Source organism: Dermochelys coriacea, chromosome 6 (assembly GCF_009764565.3).
Source record: "Dermochelys coriacea isolate rDerCor1 chromosome 6, rDerCor1.pri.v4, whole genome shotgun sequence".
NCBI lineage: Eukaryota > Metazoa > Chordata > Testudines > Dermochelyidae > Dermochelys > Dermochelys coriacea.
This window is the reverse complement of record NC_050073.1, coordinates 34,056,259-34,075,300: the sequence shown is the minus strand read 5'-3', so window position 1 is coordinate 34,075,300 and position 19,042 is coordinate 34,056,259. Positions and strand designations below refer to the sequence as shown.

Genomic DNA, 19,042 nt, shown 5'->3' with positions numbered 1-19,042 from the left:
AGGATTGTGTATTACTGTAACTTTGCTTTCGGAGTATCATGGCTAGGATACGAACTGACCACAGCGTACATGAGACATACACTTTTCCTGTAAAAGTGTCAGTACATTATTCATTAGTAAATTTCCTGCAGCAGTCTGTGATGGGGTCCATCACAATTAGGATATGTCAAACCCAGGCAGAATACTGCTTGATTGACCAGTTATAATTACTATAAATACTGCATATGACTCTGTATTGTGGATTTATTCAGCTGAAAAGGACGAATGAAGTGATCTCTCATAAGTTACTAAGGTAATATAACAACGACAGATTAAACATGATGGGCTAAATCCTGGTGTCGCTGAAGTCAATGGGATTGTGGCTATTAACAAGGACCAGGATTTTGGCCTGTAACTTGAAAAGAGAACAGGAATAATTCACTACAGACACATCCATTTTCAAACAAAATGGTTACCCTGTACTTTCCCAGAAAATTTTGTAAGTGCATCCTAGTTCTCTATATCCTCCCTTAAATTTGGCATACAGACTGACTCACAAAGCAGATGAATGAAATCTGCTGAGAGATGTCTGGTAATTCTTACGTTTTTAAAACAAAACTCTAAGAGTAAAGTTTATTTTCTTTGTGGTACAATGAGAATGGCATATGGTCTGGACATGTTAATGCAATGGAAGAGGGCAGTTTTAGTTTTAACTTTAGAATCCCTTACTCAACTTCCTCCTGTCAAGCTGTGTAAATGCAGTACAAATTCTATTACATTTAAAGAGAACTTTATATTTATCAAAGACTTCTTTCTTTATTAGCCCTTCAAAGTTGAGTCTTTGAGTGGAAAAGAAATTATCCTAATGTAAGCATAATGAATACATCCTTTAGCACTTACAAAAGTTGCCTTTAAAGGTTGAAAATGACATCTCTATTCCTCTCCACGGCTGCCTCTCTCTCCATCTCACTCAATACTACCCAAGTATTTAGTTCCTATCCTTTTCAATGTGATCTGACTCAAATTAGGTTTTCACAAATGGAATAAGAATAAGTAGACTGCTTTATTCAACACAGGTGGCAAGTACAGAGGAAGCAATTCAGTGCTAACGAAAGGCAAGTGACTGTCAACAGTGGAGCCCACAGCTTCTGTTTTATCCAGGTTTAGTAGCATAACTGTATTAACATAAGCTTTTTCCACACATCTCTGCCATTCCATTAGACTTCACCCTACATAAAGGCTGATCGCTCTCAATTCCCAGGTATGAAAGGGTAATTCTAGAGACTAAGAAATGTATTTATTTATTTATTTATTGTAGCTGCAGCTCACTTCAAATTGTAGCTACAGCTCACAAAAGCTTATGCTCAAATAAATGTGTTAGTCTCTAAGGTGCCACAAGTACTCCTTTTTTTTTTTGCGAACACAGACTAACACGGCTGCTACTCTGAAATCTATCTCCAGGCTCCTTCATTTCTTAGCAGAGACTGGTTAGGAAGCAGAGCACTGTGTGAAGTTTTTGGTAGGTATGTACATTCATACAGAACCACTCAACTTTGGGCGGTGTGATAGGCCACTGCATTTGTCCACATACAAGTTTAACTGATCTCAGCATCTTCAGTTTAGCTCATCAGTACCAAATGTTGATAAAGACAACATTAGGGATGGAAATATTTTAATTAGCTAATTTTCACAAACATTTTCCTCCTTTACATGTTTTTTCTTAGTTGTATAATTAATAGTATACAGAGAGAAATAAAACTTCCTTCCACCTTGTACCAGAATAGAAGTGAGAAGGAACTGGCAAAGAACAACATGTACCTGAATATATAGCAGAAGTAGATTTTAAGCTACAGGGTGGTTTTGCTGCTTTAACGTGAACAAGTTCCAGTCCTCTTAGTGATAGTGAAAATTAAAACTCAAATTAAGCCCTTACTAATTACAACTGATCTGAATTTGGCCCTCAAACCACAGGAGTTTACAATCTCCTCTCCTTTTACCTGTATGACTACCATTGAGAGTTTTCTTTTATGATAGGTCAGCTGCTAATTTGTATTGTAAGATATTTAGTGCCACAATGGAAGTAACCTCTCTTTTCTCAAGCTTAATATTTCATAGAAGTTAGAGATGGACTTAGTAGGCCATCTTGTCCAAGTGTCTACCAACATGTGATTATTCTGTACACAACTGTATATTCCTCAGTACTTGATCCAATTTAAATGTCTCAAGCCTTGGTCCTACCGCCACTTATTTTGGGAAACTATTCCATACTCTTTCAGATCTCCACATTGGGAATTTTTACCTGAACTGACATCTGGGAGGCAGCTATTGCCTACCTGAACCTGGAGCTATACATTTGCCCCATGCATTCTCTCACCATCTCTACCTATCTAACACCAAAAACCTCATGCTTCCCATCTGAAATTTTCTTTACAAGAAAGTGGTTGTTCTCTAAACATCTCTTCCAAACTCGAACACTTAACATTTCAAAGTGAGCTGCAGTTTCTTCTTCAGTTTGTCAACATTTCTAAAGCATTACACTCATGTCTACAAAGAGAAGTATTATAGTGACTTCAGCACGAAAAGTGCTCTCTTTTAAAAGGTTTAGCATTATGAAGCCATTTAATCTACCCTCATGGTGGATCCATTTTAAAGGCTTGTGAAGTACGATACCAAAGAATGGACAGCTTTAAATACAGGCATTTATGAAGGGATGTGAAGCAAGAGATATTTGCAGAGAAGGAGGACCAGGTATCCCTCCCCAGAATCTCACTTGTTAATTCATGTCTTCGAGAACATGACATTTTCATTTTTGAATGAAGCATATAACCAGGAAGACACTTTGTTTTCCCCTGAAAGTTTTCTCTGCTTTTTCCCCTGAGAGAGAACCAAAGTGATCAAAAGATCACTGTGGTATCTGGAAAATGAGGGTGTTTTGTTTTGTTTTTTTAAAATCAAACACAGCACACTGTCTATTGGCAGGAAGGCAGCAAGTAACAAAATGTGGGACTAAAACATGAAATTTAAGGAAGCAAAACATCTTAAGACTCATTGAACACAACATAGATATAATTCAGTGAGAGACTTATCAGCCTTTTTGAATCACATTGTTTTTAACTGATCTCCCCTTCTGACTTTAGCAGTGATACATGGAATAACTTACAAAATGATTCGTTTTCTCACCAACCTTCTTTACATCTCGGTTTGTTCAGTTAAAGTCCCTGAAGTCCAATTAATGTCAATGGGATTTAAGCATGTGCTTCAATGCTTTGCTGAACAGGGATACTTTTATGAATCAGGCCCTTAATGAAGAATAATTTGTTACCAAAATATTAGCTATATCTGTGACAAAACCAGAGGTTGTGCAGATGGACCACTAAAGGCAATATTCAACTCTCTGACAGTACATACATTTATGACAATGGAGGTTTTGTGTATGTCAAGAGAACAGAATATCAGCATCAAAATCCATCTTGTGGCTCTGAGAATGGAACTTCGTTTTTCATTTATGAATGACATTATGGCAAGTGCAGGTTATGTGCATATTATTCTCTTAAGTATTATCTGGACTTGTTCTCAAATGTATATACATTACAAGAACATATCCCTTGGTCTCACTTGCACAAATCTTGAGGTTTCTATGTTGACCAGCCATGACGGGTCACGGAATTCTTTACTGGAGGATTTTTCTATTGTGCTGTAAGGTGCTGCCTGTGAAAAGAAAGTGGTCATGATATGGGGTGGGTGTAAACACAAAAAAACCCTTTGGAGAAGGAGGCAGTTCTGGGGGCTCTGGTGGGAACAAGGAGGCCACCAGAATTGAAAGCATTGGAGGACAAAGAGGAAGGTTAAATCCACTGTACTTCTTACACCAAATGAGAGAGGGAATGGCAGGGAATTATCCTGCCCCCTCTCACTGACTCAGTGAGTGGCTTTGAGAAAGTCACTTAATTGTCTGGTTTCAGAGTAGCAGCCATGTTAGTCTGTATTCGCAAAAAGAAAAGGATTACTTGTAAAATTTGTTAGTCTCTAAGGTGCCACAAGTACTCCTTTTCTTTTTACTTAATTGTCTGTGCCTCAGATTCCCATCCTGGAGTATGGGAATACTACTATTTAAAATACCCACTTCAGAGGGGTGTTCAGAGGCTAGAATCAGTTAGGGCCTAGTCCTGCTCTTTCACCCTCTACACAGTGGAATGCAGGAGGTTCTACAGTGAAAGGAGGGTAAGGATATGGGGAGCCTGCCCAAAGGTCTGCATCCTTTGCATGCTCTTTGAGGGCTCCCATGCAGCTGGGTTTGAGGTGGGGCACAGGCAGACTGGGGAAAGAGCTGGAATGAGGCCAGTAGATCCTGTGGTCTGCAGACCCACCAACCAAAGTCGCCAAAGGAGCAGGAAGCACAAGGCCAGCAAGAGCCTTTCCCCAAGTAAAATCTTGACCCCAAAAAAGGAAAAGTGCCACAGACTCCATGAAATCCACTGGGGACTTTGCTGTTGCTATCGATTTTACAGCAAAGATGCTCAGATATTAGAGTGACGGGTATTAAACCTTAAGATAAGAGATAGTCCCAGAGCTGAGGGGGCAGCCATGGTACAGATCCACTATCACAGTCTGCAGGAAGGATTCCTTCCTCCTCCAGTCCCCTGGGAACTCCCAACATCAAGCTCAGCTATTCAGACTTGGCATGGGGGACAGAATTTATCTCTTAGTGCCTATATAGCACTTTGAGGCCCTCTGATGAAAGATTCTGAAAGGTGCAACATTATTATCTTTCTGTTAGATAAACTCTGAATTAAAATACATTTTTCCAGAGTGAAAATACCTATTTGAATAATGAGGTAGAGCTTTTTTCTGTCTGATGAAAGGTATTTTTTCCAATGTATAAATAGAATGGAAATTTTTTGAAATAACTTCTGTTGCTCACCATAATCAAGGATTGTCCACATGCCATTTGTCTGTTTTTCATTCCTTCATTGCTAATGCTCTTTAGCCAGTTATATAATGGACAAAAATATACATTACCAAAAATGACACAAAAACTTGTACTTTTTATTCATACTGTGCGTAATTAGAAACTGGATCAGTAAACACCGAGTCTGTCCATGTCATATCATCTCCATACTCAAATGCTCATGCTCCCTCGTGTGACTCGTTCATTTCCAAGAACGAGTCACACATCAGAGGTGCTTGCTATTCTGTACTGCATTTGTTTTGGAGTACCAGGATGCTCCATGCTGTTTCAAAACATGGATTGTGCTGAGCCATGTATTTTGTGATGTCTGTCACAAAAGAAACTTCCATGTCTAGCATTTTATTAGAGGGTAATACCCTTTTATTACCCCGAGGGTAATAATTGCTGCCTGTACTACAGACAAACCAATGGGTAAAATACTAGGAAATCAATCCTGTCCTTTCATATCAGTTTTAATATTGGCTTCTTTGCATGGATGCACAAGCATGCCAGCTGAATTGACAATATCTGTCAATATCTGTCAGGGATGGTCTAGATAATACTTAGTTCTGCCAGGAGTGGAGGGGACTGGACTAGATAACTTCCTAAGGTCCCTTCCAGTCCAACGATTCTATGCTTCTATATTGCCTGTAGCAAAAGTTATACTGTACTTTAAAACCAGGATCAAACTTAGGTGAATTGCTACCTGACAATTCAGCCTTTTGTGATTTTTTTCTTTAATTAAGTAAAGCTAAGCTTCACAATTGAATTCTTCCTTATACTCTTTTCTAGCAAATAAAACCAGACTCATTTTAATATATAATTCAAAAAGCTTATCTACTTATCCATTTTCATTTTCTAAAATAAAAGAAATGCAATTGCTATCACACCAAAAAAAATGTCATTTACAAATTACTTAAAACATCAAATATAGTCTGAAGTAGATATTTTGAGGGGATAATTATAAAAGACAGGCCATTCAGATTTTTCACTAATCACAGTTAATCATCTCTGCAAATATAATTTGATTGAGGCATTAATGGAAGCCTATTTTACTACAACTCATTTTTTTATTTGATTTTAGGTGTCAAGAAAATAGAATTTTCCAGTCTGAGCGAGAATCACACGTTAAGATGACTAAAGAAAATCTAATGAGAATGCAGTTGGCACTTTCTAGTCATGTACCAATTTAAATCAAAGCTTTCTAACCAGAATTCTTTTTCATGTACATTTCTGATGCATAAAACTCATAAAAAAATTCTCTAATGACTTGGAAAATACTACAGTGAAATGGCTGAAAATGTATAACTAACGTCATCCATTTATGCTGTAAATTAAATCAAAGATTTTAGAGTTATGCACAATCATTCACAATCAGATTCTAAACTGTGTGTGTAGTGCAGGAAATTTTCATAATGTTTGTATCCTGGACGTAGACCTGAACCAAATGCAGGTCTGAACATACATGAATCTGAATCCAGACTTTACAACAAAACCCATCTCCAATATAAAAAACTGATTTCCCAAAAAGTATACAGCATTTTTCAGATTGATGGCATACTTTTTGTATTCATTTGGATGTAATATCTGTAGTTATTGCACTACACAAGTAAACATCATTATTATCAGCTTAACTGAGTGTAACTCCACTAAATAAATCCCTGCAAAAGTTCCAAACCCCACATTACCAAAGATTAGAAGGACATATAGTAAAATTTCGTCTTGCAGCAGGGACACATAATTCAATTAATTCTACTGAAGATTAATGATTAACTGAACTAGGAGGATTTATTGGTTAAATCAAACTAATGCCCCATGCTGATTGAGAAAAAAATAAGTCAGGAGGTGATGTTTTTGAAAAATAAAAGATTATTACCTAATATTACAGTAGCAGTTAATTAAAATGTTGGCAGTCCTTGACATGCTTCAGAAGTTCAAATGAAATTGTCTGATTGCTGATAAATATGCTTGTATTTGCATCATTTTTATTCATATGGTATCTAGCTTGCACATAGTCACAAAGTGCATATAGATATCTGGTAAACTGAAACCTAGACTTTTCTCTTTTAAAATTAGGTTTGCAACTCCAGGGATATTTTCTGTATTAATTTGTCGGGGGGGAGTTGTATAAGATACTGCCATCTCATGCATAATCTTTAGATGGGTCGCATAATTAGTTTACAACTGTTAAGAAGTTCTCCCATATCCTTATTGCCTTTGACAAGTACTATTGCTCTTTCAGTATGTATCTGACTTGAGAGCAACATCAGCACCAATAATAAAACACATCATTTCCTGTGAGTGTTCCTACTCTCACTAGTACTTATATGTCCCTTACCACCATAGTATCTAAGCACCTCACAATCACTAATGGACGTTATCTTCATAACACGCCAGAAAAGTAGAAGAGTTTTATCCCTCATTTTATAAATGGGGAACTGAGGCACAGAATAAAATAAGTGAACTGTCCAAGATCACACAAGACATCTGTGGCTGAGCCAAGACTTCAACCCAAGTCTCTTGTATCCCAGTTCAGAGTCCTATCCTGTAGAACGTTGTTTCTCCTCTCAAATGATATCATAGATGCAGAGCCATATTAACAGTCAGTAGCCTTACCAATGGGCTTCATCTTCTGTCATGCCCTTCAAACACAAGTAATGAATAGAAGAGAGGTTTACATTGTGTTTGAGAAAGTGACTCTCAAGCTCAAATTCAAATACAAAGATAAATGAAAATGACAAAATATATTTTCCCAGAATTTCATTTAAAATGCTCTTTTTAGCCAACATACTTGCAATTTTTTGGTGATATGGCTTATTTCACATCAGAATTTTTTTACTGAATTTTATTGTGTTTGGCCTTTTTGTATGTTCTGGTGTAACAATTAATCTTTGTCCAAATGGAATCTTGAAATTCACAACAACTACCCCAAACAGGAAGAGTTTTTTTCCCCGGTCCACAGAGATGCCACTATTTATTTATTTTTCCAATCACACAAACATCAGTAATATAAAACAGTAAATAACACTTTGCCAACTATGCAGCTGAGGTTGTAGACAAAAAAATACATTCGCTTTTGCCATTGAAGACAGATTTTTTGTAATTCCAAACATTGCTTTAAACCAAACTAATCTTTACCTGACTGGTTGGCTGAAAAGCACCAGGTTTCAGATTCTGGGCAATATAAGATCTTAACAACTAGGAGAAAAAATAAGGTGTTCTATGTCCAAGAGAAACATTATAAGTGCTCTACGGCATCGAAGATTATGGACTGACTTTTTCATACTTGATTGCCAAATCTTAAGGCAGTTGTGTGTATGGATTATCACACAGTCTTTAATTACATGGCCACATTTTTCTCACATGGTTCATTAGCATAGCCATAACCCTGTGTTAATAAATAGTTTGAACTATAGGACCTTCAGCTGAATACAAAACAGTTCTACTACTTGAGCTAAAGATAACAGGTGTTGGCTGTTATGCTTTAAGTGGAGTAGGCTCTAAAGGCAGATGCAACATAGTATTTGCCTGTGGATTACACAACTCTTTGGTGAAACAGCGGTGGAATGCTGGGTGCCAGGAACCCTGGCCATGCTTGTTCTGAAAGGCCAAGGGAATAAAACTCTGGTTGAATTCCTTATATTCCAGAAAGGAATATAAGACCTCCCTTGGTACATGCTTATCTACACACACAAGTCATACCGCTTTCACTATACCAGTGTAGTCAAAGCAGTACAACCTCCTGGTAATATCAATATAAAGGTGCCTTATATCGGTATGGCTACTCCTGTATGGCAAAAGGAATAAGCTACAATGGTACAATCCGCTTTTTACTGATAAAAGTGCATCCATACGAAGGGGGGAAATTGTACCAGTACAACTATTTCAGCACACACACAAATCAAAGCACTAACCAAAGTAGTTAGAACAATATACAAACCGCATGTAGAGAATGCTTGATAAGCATTGTGAACTATAGAAATATTAGAAGCAGCTTGTGGAATAGGTGAGTCTAGATTAGAACATGTGGTGTCCCACCTCACAGCATAGTGCACCTTCCCCGAGGCCTCAAACACTATCAGAGAAGGAAGGTTGACTTCAGTCTCTTCCCACCCATTCTGCATATCCACTCTACTCAGACATGAATGATTTCACAGGAGGGGGCAGTTGATCTACAGGGACCCCGATCCTCAATGGAATTTCCATTTTGTCAAAAAACCTCCTACTCCTATGTAATTTACAGATTTCTGAGCACAAATCTGACTCAACACAGCCCCAAGGGAATCAGAAATGGAGCCATTAAGGAGTACATTTGTCACAGCTCTCTTTACAGTCACATGTTTCACTGTTTGTAATGCTGAACTATACTCACCTTAGAACCAATATGAAGACAACTGACATAATACTAGGGGATGACTCAGTCTGAAGGCTAACATCCAACAAAATTAATAATTTAATGTCTATAAACAATGTGTGAAAAAACAGATTAACTAACAAGCTATTAGAATTACCAGTGAAATTCAACATTTAAAGATAGGTGCTCACTACACTAGCTTTACATAAGGAAATCAGGAAAACATTTCTGGGTAAATCAGAATCATTTGAAATAAACTGCCAGTGGTCAAGTAATTTGAGTAGCTTCTAAACCGATTCTGATGGTAGATCAAATGTTGGCTGTAAAAATGGAGTGTGAAATGGTGGTGGGGATGTATATTAGATTTCTAAACACTTGACCCATAGCAAAAATGAATGTTTTCCTTGTATTTGCAAAATGGAATTTTTTGTCCTTGCCTGAAAACTGTATCTCTGCAAAGAGCTCCACAAATCTGGAATAACGTATGACTAGAAATGCCACCAGTCAGAATGGTGAAGGTTTTAGTGCTCAGTTCTCAGCAACTCTTGCCAGAGTTCTCCAGCCAGCAGTTACCCTAGCAAACAGATGTATTTAACCTAGAAAATCTAAATACCATAGGTGGGCTAGCAGAGCAGAGGAGACCTTTTCAGAACTACCGTTCAGGATAGGAACTTCGGGCTCCCCAACTCTGGAGTAATCGGCTGGATTTAGCTAGCAGTGCTTATCGACAGACATGGGCAGGATAAACAACATAGCTAGACCATTGGATAACTTCATTCCAAACATCTAGCTCTGTCCTGACACTGTACAAATAAGTATGTAGCTATTTTTACAATAACTGATGCAGAACTATTTTCAAGTAGGAATCCAAAATTAACTAATATGTCAGCTATTTCAAAATAAATGTTTGCCAATTGTGAAATGTCTAAGGAAGCGGAATACAAACACATTCATTGATCAAATCAAGAGAGTTATTTTATTGAGTCATTTTTAACAACAAGAATATAAAACAATGCCCTGAAAGTATATCATTTATACAGCCATCTTTTGTTTTGCATACATAGTAATATAGAAGTACCCACGTCATACTGAAAACAATCTTCACTCAAAATCCTACCAGTTAAGTTTGTTAATTCTAAGCTGAAAATGCAGTTCATTTCTAGACAGTTACAGCACACATTGGGTGCTGGTATATGGCACAAAACCCTAAGGCTCAGCAATAGTAAACCAACCCAAGATATGCAATAATCCTCTAGACCACGGGTGGCCAACCTCTGGCTTCGGAGCCGCATGCGGCTCTTCAGAGGTTAATATGCGGCTCCTTGCATAGGCGCTGATTTCGAGGCTGGAGCTACAGATGCTACCTTTCCAATATGTTGTGGGCTGCTCGCTGCTCAACCCCCTGCTCTGCCCAGGTCCTGCCACCACTCCAGCCCTTCTCCCAAGCCTGCCATGCCCTCGCTCCTCCCCCCCAGAGCCTCCTGTGCACTGCAAAACAGCTGATTGCGGTGGGCAGGAGGCGTGGGGAGGGAGGGGGAGGTGCTGATTGGCAGGGCTGCTGGTGGGCGGGAGGTGCAGGGGGGGGGTAGTGGATGGTGGGCTGCTGATGTATTACAGTGGCTCTCTGGCAAAGTTCATTGGTAAATCCTGGCTCCTTCTCAGGCTCAGGTTGGCCACCCCTGCTCTAGACATTCTCTGCCTGCAGGAAACTGAATTTACAAATAAAATAAAACGAAACAAAAATGCATATATGAACTCAGTATTTACTGGGTGTCTTACTGCTATGACCACTGTTCCCTCTAAGCTGTGCGCACGCACACAGATCTTAAACGCTGCACTCACGGCGAAAAAACCACGCGCACTCCGGCTTTGGCTTTTTATTATTATTTTTTTTCTTCAGCGGCAGCAGAAGAAATTTTTTGCGCAAACAGCCTGTTAAAAATTAGAGGGAACATTGGTTGTGACATCATTGACTATCAACCAAAAAGCTCAATTTGTTCTTTCTGTTCTCTATTTCATCATTTAAATTAACACACTGTGTCAAGTTGCATTTTTTGGTTCAGTATAAGAGCATCTCTCATAAGCAGTCAGGGCTTGAAAACCCCAAAGCAAATTTAACATTTCTGAGACTGAGATAGAAACAGCACTCTCACATGATAAGATATAACACCCCGCAGTAAAAATAAATAGCAGTTTGCTCAGTGGGAATGGGAAAGAGATTATGAGGCTTACTCCACCAGAAATTTATTAACTTTTGAGATTTCAATAGCAAGATAATAATTTAATCTTTCCCAGACAATCAGTGCTCTGAAATATTTTAACTCCAGGGTCACCAAAATAAAAGTGCTTGATGAGATTGGGAAGTATCAAATATCAATTGATTGGTGAGCACATTTGTTTGCTGAGATTCCATGGGATCTCATAGCTAAATCAGGATTAGCATGAATCTGTACTTAGGAGGAGGAGCACTGAGGAACATCTAGGATGTAGACTGGTAATCATTATGTACCTTCAGAAACAGTACTGAATCAGTATTGCGGAACAGCGCTATGCTACTGGAGGAGCCATCTTTCAGGTGACAGAAAATAGATTTTAACCACTTGTGATTATTAAAGATGTCAGGGTTCTTTCACTAGAATTTGCGTATTAACCATGTTTTCCTGGCCAAATTCCAAGCAGTTACATTCTGCCTACCTTAATTGACTCTGTTGGTTCAAGTAGTTATTGTACTAGTCTTCAATCCATGTGCTAAACTGTAACGTATTGTTACTGTGTGCTACTAAACGAGACAACGTCAATATTTTTAAAAATAACCTTTTCTGCATGGAATTTTTACCACCAATATTACAAACAACTTCTAAAATTACTAGAACTGAAAAAGATCGGAGAAAAGAAACGCTATGTTCTCTTTATTTTCAGTTTGCTTACTTTGTGCATTTAACAGCATTTTATGTTGAGTTCTAATGAGTCAGTTTACTTCTTTCTCCCCTATAACCAGAAAGTCATATTCCACCTGTTTATGTCAGTCTTTCACACAGCAAGAAGGGAGAAAAAACATTTTGTATATTTACATATACATATTTCTATATAAATATTTACATATTTACATACACTGGCAAGCTGTCTCAGAGGCAGAAGTAGTACCTGAAACTATGACTAGATTTTTTTAAATGATTAGATTTCAAATTATTGTTTCACTTTAAGCTTGAAAAGATCACGAGAGTTGTGAGTGACTTGATGCGTGTGTGTTTGTGTGCACACACACGCATTAGTCCATTCTAAGGCTTAATTAACATTTGTAAAACTGCTCCGAGATCTTCACACAAAAAAGATTCTATAGAAAATGCACAATATTGTTGTATTTACCACCATTTAGCATCAAATTATTTTTGGAATCCTCTCACAGTAATAAGAAAGTTTATCATGCAACTGTGCATGAGGTTTCCTACACGGTAAGAACTTGGGATGAGGAGTGTATTTTTTACTACAGCAGTCTGAAAAATACCACACCACAAAGTAAAAATGCTGATTTTTTTGCTGGTTTTTGTCAACATTAAAAAATATATATATATCATTGAAATTTCACAATTTTGAAAAAATCTTAACTAGCTCTATTTGTTCCTGAGGCTGTTTGATTCAAAATATATAATTTTATAGTTTAAGAGCTCTTTTCAAATGTGAGGAAGTTTACAAAGCTTGAAGATAAATGTTTTATAGGATAATTTCCTGAAGTACCACTTAGGGTAGTTTCTTAATCTCTTCTCCTGCAGTTCTTCTCAACAGTGCTCCTCCTTCAGAATATTTGTAATCTAAAAACCTTAAATTCTTTGTTCTTAGAATTGAGAGCTATTTGCAGACAATCATTTATTCTTTAAATTTACCCCCTTTGTTCTTTTCATGAACCACTCACAAACAATGAATCATTCATAATTTAACATTTTATTTTCATTTTAAGGTTTATTCATTGATTGTTTACTTCATCTGTATCTTTTACTATTTGTGATGTGTGTTTGGCCACTTGGTACCATGTGGTAAGTCACATGGTATCTGACAGATATTGCAGCCACATGCAATATTTTTGGAGACTATTGTATGAACTTTATGAATGTTATATTTATCATTGTGGGCCAGGTATTGTGTTATAATCCATAGGGGAGAGTTACCAAGCTCCTCCAAAAACTAAAACCAGAGGGGGGTAATTAGTGCAGTCTCTGGGGACCATAAACAGCTCTGAGAAGTATCATCCCGGCACCTGGGTTACATATACTGGTGCAGGCCATGTTCTAAGAGACACAGGAGACAAAGAAAGAACTTGGGCTATAAAGGGCCAGAGGGAACAGCACAGGGGACTTTGGTTTGATTCAGTAAATGGACTTGACCTTTAGTCCAAATGAGGGCCAAACCCACCAGAAGAGTTTGGAGGACTTGAACCTGCCAGGATCCCCATAGGACTGATGGGTGACTTCTGGTACATTTGATGCATTTAGACTTTTGCTAGGTTTTCTTTGTAGCTTTTGTCCTTAAATAAATGTACTTTGCTTTGGAAGAGCTGTGTGATCACTTGCAAGCTATCACATTCCCTAGTCATAGCTCTCAGAGGACAAGCAAAGCAGAGAGGCTGAACATCAGTCAGAATCTACTTTTGATAATCATAGGGCAATTGCAGGCAGCTGCAGCCTAAAACCCTGGTCTGAAAAGAGAAGGACCAGGAGTGCTGCCCAGAGACAGGTGACAGCTAAAGGCCTGAGATGGCATTCCTTGATCAGATCATATAGGGGGGTCAACAATGCAGTTACCCTGAATCTGCGACAGTATCGTTTCTTGATTTGATTATTGTTTCAATCATGATTGCTGTATAAAGAAATTTAAAGGTAAACTCTTCTGGCCTGAAACCTCCAGAGAACATATTCTCATGAGGCTTTCACTTTCTGTGAATGTTCTTGTAAGCAAAGTTGCTCTTACAAATGTTCATAGAAAACAAATCAAAAAGGTAATGAATACCACTGAAACATATTCATTGTTTTTATTTATCGAGTTCTATCTACTGTGACTTCTCTTTACCACAAAAGGAAAATATATTTAATTTAATAAGTTAGTTACAGAAATCGGCTTTTGTCCACTAGAACTAATGATCCATTATTAATATCTATGCCAACTGTAAATAGAGTATACTGAATTGGTAAGTATCTCTTTTCTGGGAAGTTCTCACATTCAAAACCACTTCACAGTATCTCATTGAGATGATATTTTCTTCTGGCTAGGAATTGCTGAAAGGTTTTGAAGTTTTGAAAGCATCAGGCAGGCTGATAAATTTAGAGAAAATAGGGGAATTGAGGGTGGTGAGATGTTTGTTGTTGTTTACAATAAACCAGTGACAGTAACAAAATAATGAATTATATAGCCAATAAGTAATAGCCAACAAGGGATGAATACAGAATGACACTGCTATGACTGAAAGAATATAAGAAATCCTATCTGCAACTAAAACAAACAAGTGAAGGGGCTTCTTTGTGGTGTTTAAGGCCAAATTACATGCTTCATTAGTATGCCAGATTTTCCTAATAGCTCATGAGCAATTTGATAGGGATGATCCCTCCTTTGGAATTTTCCTCAATTTTTTTGGTTCATGGGAGCAAGTTCTTGAAGAATACAGACACTAAAAGGTGCCACTAACTACTGTAAATGGACCACAGAATTCTCGCCCCCCACCCCCAAAGAGTTACATAGTGTGCATCACAGGAGGGAAAACTGTACAGCTCAGAATCCCTATGGACCTGGGAAACTTCCCCCCAGTCTCTTGAAACATTTCCCCCAGAATCAAAAGAGGCAGCAGTGCAGTACTTATGTACCATTCAGGGAAAATTTCTCAGTGAGAAAGTAATCATGTCCAACTATTCATCAGTGAAATCGAATAGAGCATATATGCCTCACCCAGAGCTGAATGCAGATTTCAGCAAAGGAGTATTTCTTCTGAGTGTGGCGACACCACTTATAGTCCTCAGGGCTTCTTAAGCATCACCTTGTCAAACACCACTTTGATCTTCCAGCAGTCCAAATGAGTCAGTGACACACAGTGTGGCAGCAGTCTATTTTCACACTGGGAACTGTTTGGAGATATTAAACAGGGTGAGTCACCCCAGACATCTTGCATTAGTGTCATGCCCTTTAATTGTTTGCTTCGCAGTCACCACAAACAACTTATCCACAGTATTCACTTCTACTGCCAAGAAGTGAAGACATCTGGACTGCTGAAATCAATGGGAGTGTTTAACGAAAAGAGTAAGGAGGATTCCATTAGTAGAAGGTCCTAGAGTGCTACCTGGAATGTGTCTTCATTAGTTCTTCTATGTTAACTTTTTATTTCTGAATATAAGAATGGCCATACTGGGTCAGACCAAAGGTCCATCTAGCCCAGTATCCTGTCTTCTGACAGTTGCCAATGCCTGGGCCCCAGATGGAATGAACAGAACAGGTAATCATCCAGTGATCCATCCCCTGTTGCCCATTCCCAGCTTCTGGCAAACAGAAACTAGGGACACCATCCCTGCCTATCCTGGCTAATAGCCATTGATGGACCTATCATCCATGAACTTATACAGTTCTTTTTTAAACCCTGTTATGGTCTTGGCCTTCATAACATCCTTTGGCAAGGAGTTCCACAGGTTGACTGTGTGTTGTGCAAAAAAATACTTACTTTTGTTTGTTATAAACTGCTGCCTAATCATTTCATTTGGTGCCCCCTAGTTCTTATGTTATGAGAAGTAGTAAATAACACTTCCTTATTTACTTTCTCCATACCAGTCATGATTTTATAGACCTCTATCATATCCCCCCTTAGCCGTCTCTTTTCCCTGAAAAGTCCCAGTCTTATTAATCTCTCCTCATATGGCAGCCATTCCATGCCCCATCATTTTTGTTGTCCTTTTCTGAAGTTTTTCCAATTCCAATACAGTAACTCCTCACTTAATGTTGCAGTTATGTTCCTGAAAAATGCGACTTTATGCAAAACGATGTTAAGCAAATCCAATTTCCCCATAAGAATTAATGTAAATGGGGGGCGGGGGTTAGGTTCCAGGAAATTTTTTTTTGCCAGTTAATATTGTACACAGCAATGAATGATTGTAAAGCTTGGTTGAGGTGGTGGAGTAAGAGGGTGTGTGCATGAGTGAGAGAGAGAGATGTGCATTGCCCCTTTAAGTACACTGACATCACTTCAAGTATAAAGAAAAGGAGTACTTGTGGCACCTTAGAGACTAACAAATTTATTTGAGCATAAGCTTTCGTGAGCTACAGCTCACTTCATCGGATGCATTTCCGATGAAGTGAGCTGTAGCTCACGAAAGCTTATGCTCAAATAAATTTGTTAGTCTCTAAGGTGCCACAAGTACTCCTTTTCTTTTTGCGAATACAGACTAACACGGCTGCTACTCTGAAACACTTCAAGTATGTTGCCCTTTTAAGCAGATCAGCCCATTCAGACAGGAAGCAACAGCTTCCTGCAAGCTCCCTACCCTTGTCCCCGCAGTTCTGTCCCTGAGCCCTGTGACTGTCCCCTCCTCCACTTTGTGGAGAGGGGGTACGGAGCAGGGAGGGTCAGGAACAGGGCAACATCCTGACATCAGCATCCCTCTCCGCTCCCCCAGCAAGCAGGAAGCTCCCGGGAGCAGCTCCAAGGCAGAGGACAGGGCAGAAGCAGCACGGCAGTGGGAGGAGGGCCACCTGAACTGCTGCTGGGCAGCTGCGGAGCCACACACCTTACAAGGAATTTAGGGAAGCTGATGGGGAAGGGCGGCTGCTGCCCCCCCCCCCGCTTCTAATCCCCACAAGGAGGGGGGCTGCTCTTCCAGAGAACCCTGCAAGCAGTGGACAAAGCAGGCGGCTGCCAAACGACATTATAAGGGAGCATCACGCAACTTTAAACAAGCACGTTCCCTAATTGATCAGCAACGTAACAAGGAAACAATGTTAACCGGGACGACTTTAAGTGAGAAGTTCCTGTATATCTTTTTTGAGATGAAGCGACCACTGCTGCATGCAGTATTCAAGAGATGGGCATACCATGGATTTAAGTAGAGGCAACATGATATTTTCTGTCGCCTTATCTTTCCCTTTCCTAATGATGCCCAATATTCTGTTCGCTTTTTTGACTGCTGCTGCATATGTTTTCAGAGAACTATCCACAAGGACTCCAAGATTTCTTTCTTGAGGGGGAACAGCCAATTTCGACCCCATCATTTTATATGGATAGTTGGGATTACGTTTTCCAATGTGCATTACTTTGCATTTATCAACATTGAATTTCATCTGCCATTTTGTTGCCCAGTTCCCCTGTTCTGAGAGATCCTTTTGTAGCTCTTCGCAGTCTGCCTGGGACTTAATTATCTTGAGCAATTTCATGTCATCTGCAAATTTTGCCACCTCACTGTTTACCCCTTTTTCCAGATCATATTGAATAGAACTGGGCCCAGTATAGACCCCTTGGGGACACCACTATTTACCGCTCTCCATTCTGTACACTGACCATTTATTTCTACCCTTTGTTTCCTATCTTTTAATCAGTTACCAATCCATGAGAGGACCTTTCCTGCTTATCCCATGATTGCTTACTTTGCTTAAGAGTCTTTGGTGAGGGAGCCATCAAAGGCTTTCTGAAAATCTAAGTACACTATGTCCACTGGATCTCCCATGTCCACATGCTTGTTAACCCCCTCAAAGAATTCTAGTAGATTGGTGAAGCATGATTTCCCTTTACAAAAACTATGTTGACTATTTCCCAACAAATTATGTTCATCTCTGTGTCTGACAGTTTTGTTCTTTACTATAGTTTCAATCAGCTTGCCTGGTACTAAAGTCAGGCTTACCGGCCTGTAATTGCTGGGATCAGCTCTAGAGCCCTTTTTAAAACTTGGTATCACAATAATTATCCTCTAGTCATTTGGTACAGAAGCTGATTTAAATGATAGGTTACAGATTACAGTTAGTAGTTCTGCAATTTCACATTTGATTCCTTCATAACTCTTGGGTGAATACTATCTGGTCCTGGTGACTTATTACTGTTTAGTTTATCAATTTGTTCCAAAACCTCCTCTAATGACACCTCAATCTGGGGCAGTTCCTCAGATTTGTCACCTAAAAAGAATGGCTCAGGTTTGGGAATCTCTTTCACATCCTCAGCCATGAAGACCGATGCAAAGAATTTATTTAGTTTCTCTACAATGGTGTTATTGTCCTTGAGTGCTCCTTTAGCATCTCGATTGTCCAGTGGCCCCAGTGGTTGTTTAGCAGGGTTCCTGCTTCTGGTGTACTTAAAAAAAAAATCCTGTTACTTTTTGAGTCTTTGGCTAGCTGTTCTTCAAATTCTTTTTTGGCCTTCCTAATTATATTTTTATATTTCATTTGCCAGAGTTTATGCTCCTTTCTATTTTCCTCACTAGGATTTAACTTCCACTTTTTAAAATATGACTTTCTGCCTCTCACTGCTTCTTTTTCTTTGTTGTTTAGTCACGGTGGTACATTTTTGGTTCTCTTATTATGTTTTTTAATTTGGGGTATATATTTAAGCTCAGCCTCTGTTATGGTGTCTTTAAAAAGTTTCCATGCAACTGGCAGGGATTTCACTTTTGGCACTGTACCTTTTAATTTCTGTTTAACCTCCTCATTTTTGTCTAGTCCCCCTTTCTGAATTTAAATGCTACAGTGTTGGGCCGCTGTGGTGGTTTCCCAGCCACAGGGATGTTAAATTTAATTATATTATGGTTGCT

General features: G+C 38.8%; 1 protein-coding gene across 3 annotated transcripts in view; it reads left to right on the top strand.

Moving 5' to 3' along the window:
* The window catches only part of SYT9 (synaptotagmin 9), a 119,929-nt gene that overhangs the window by 86,013 nt on the left and 14,874 nt on the right, over nt 1–19,042 (top strand). The window lies entirely within an intron of this gene.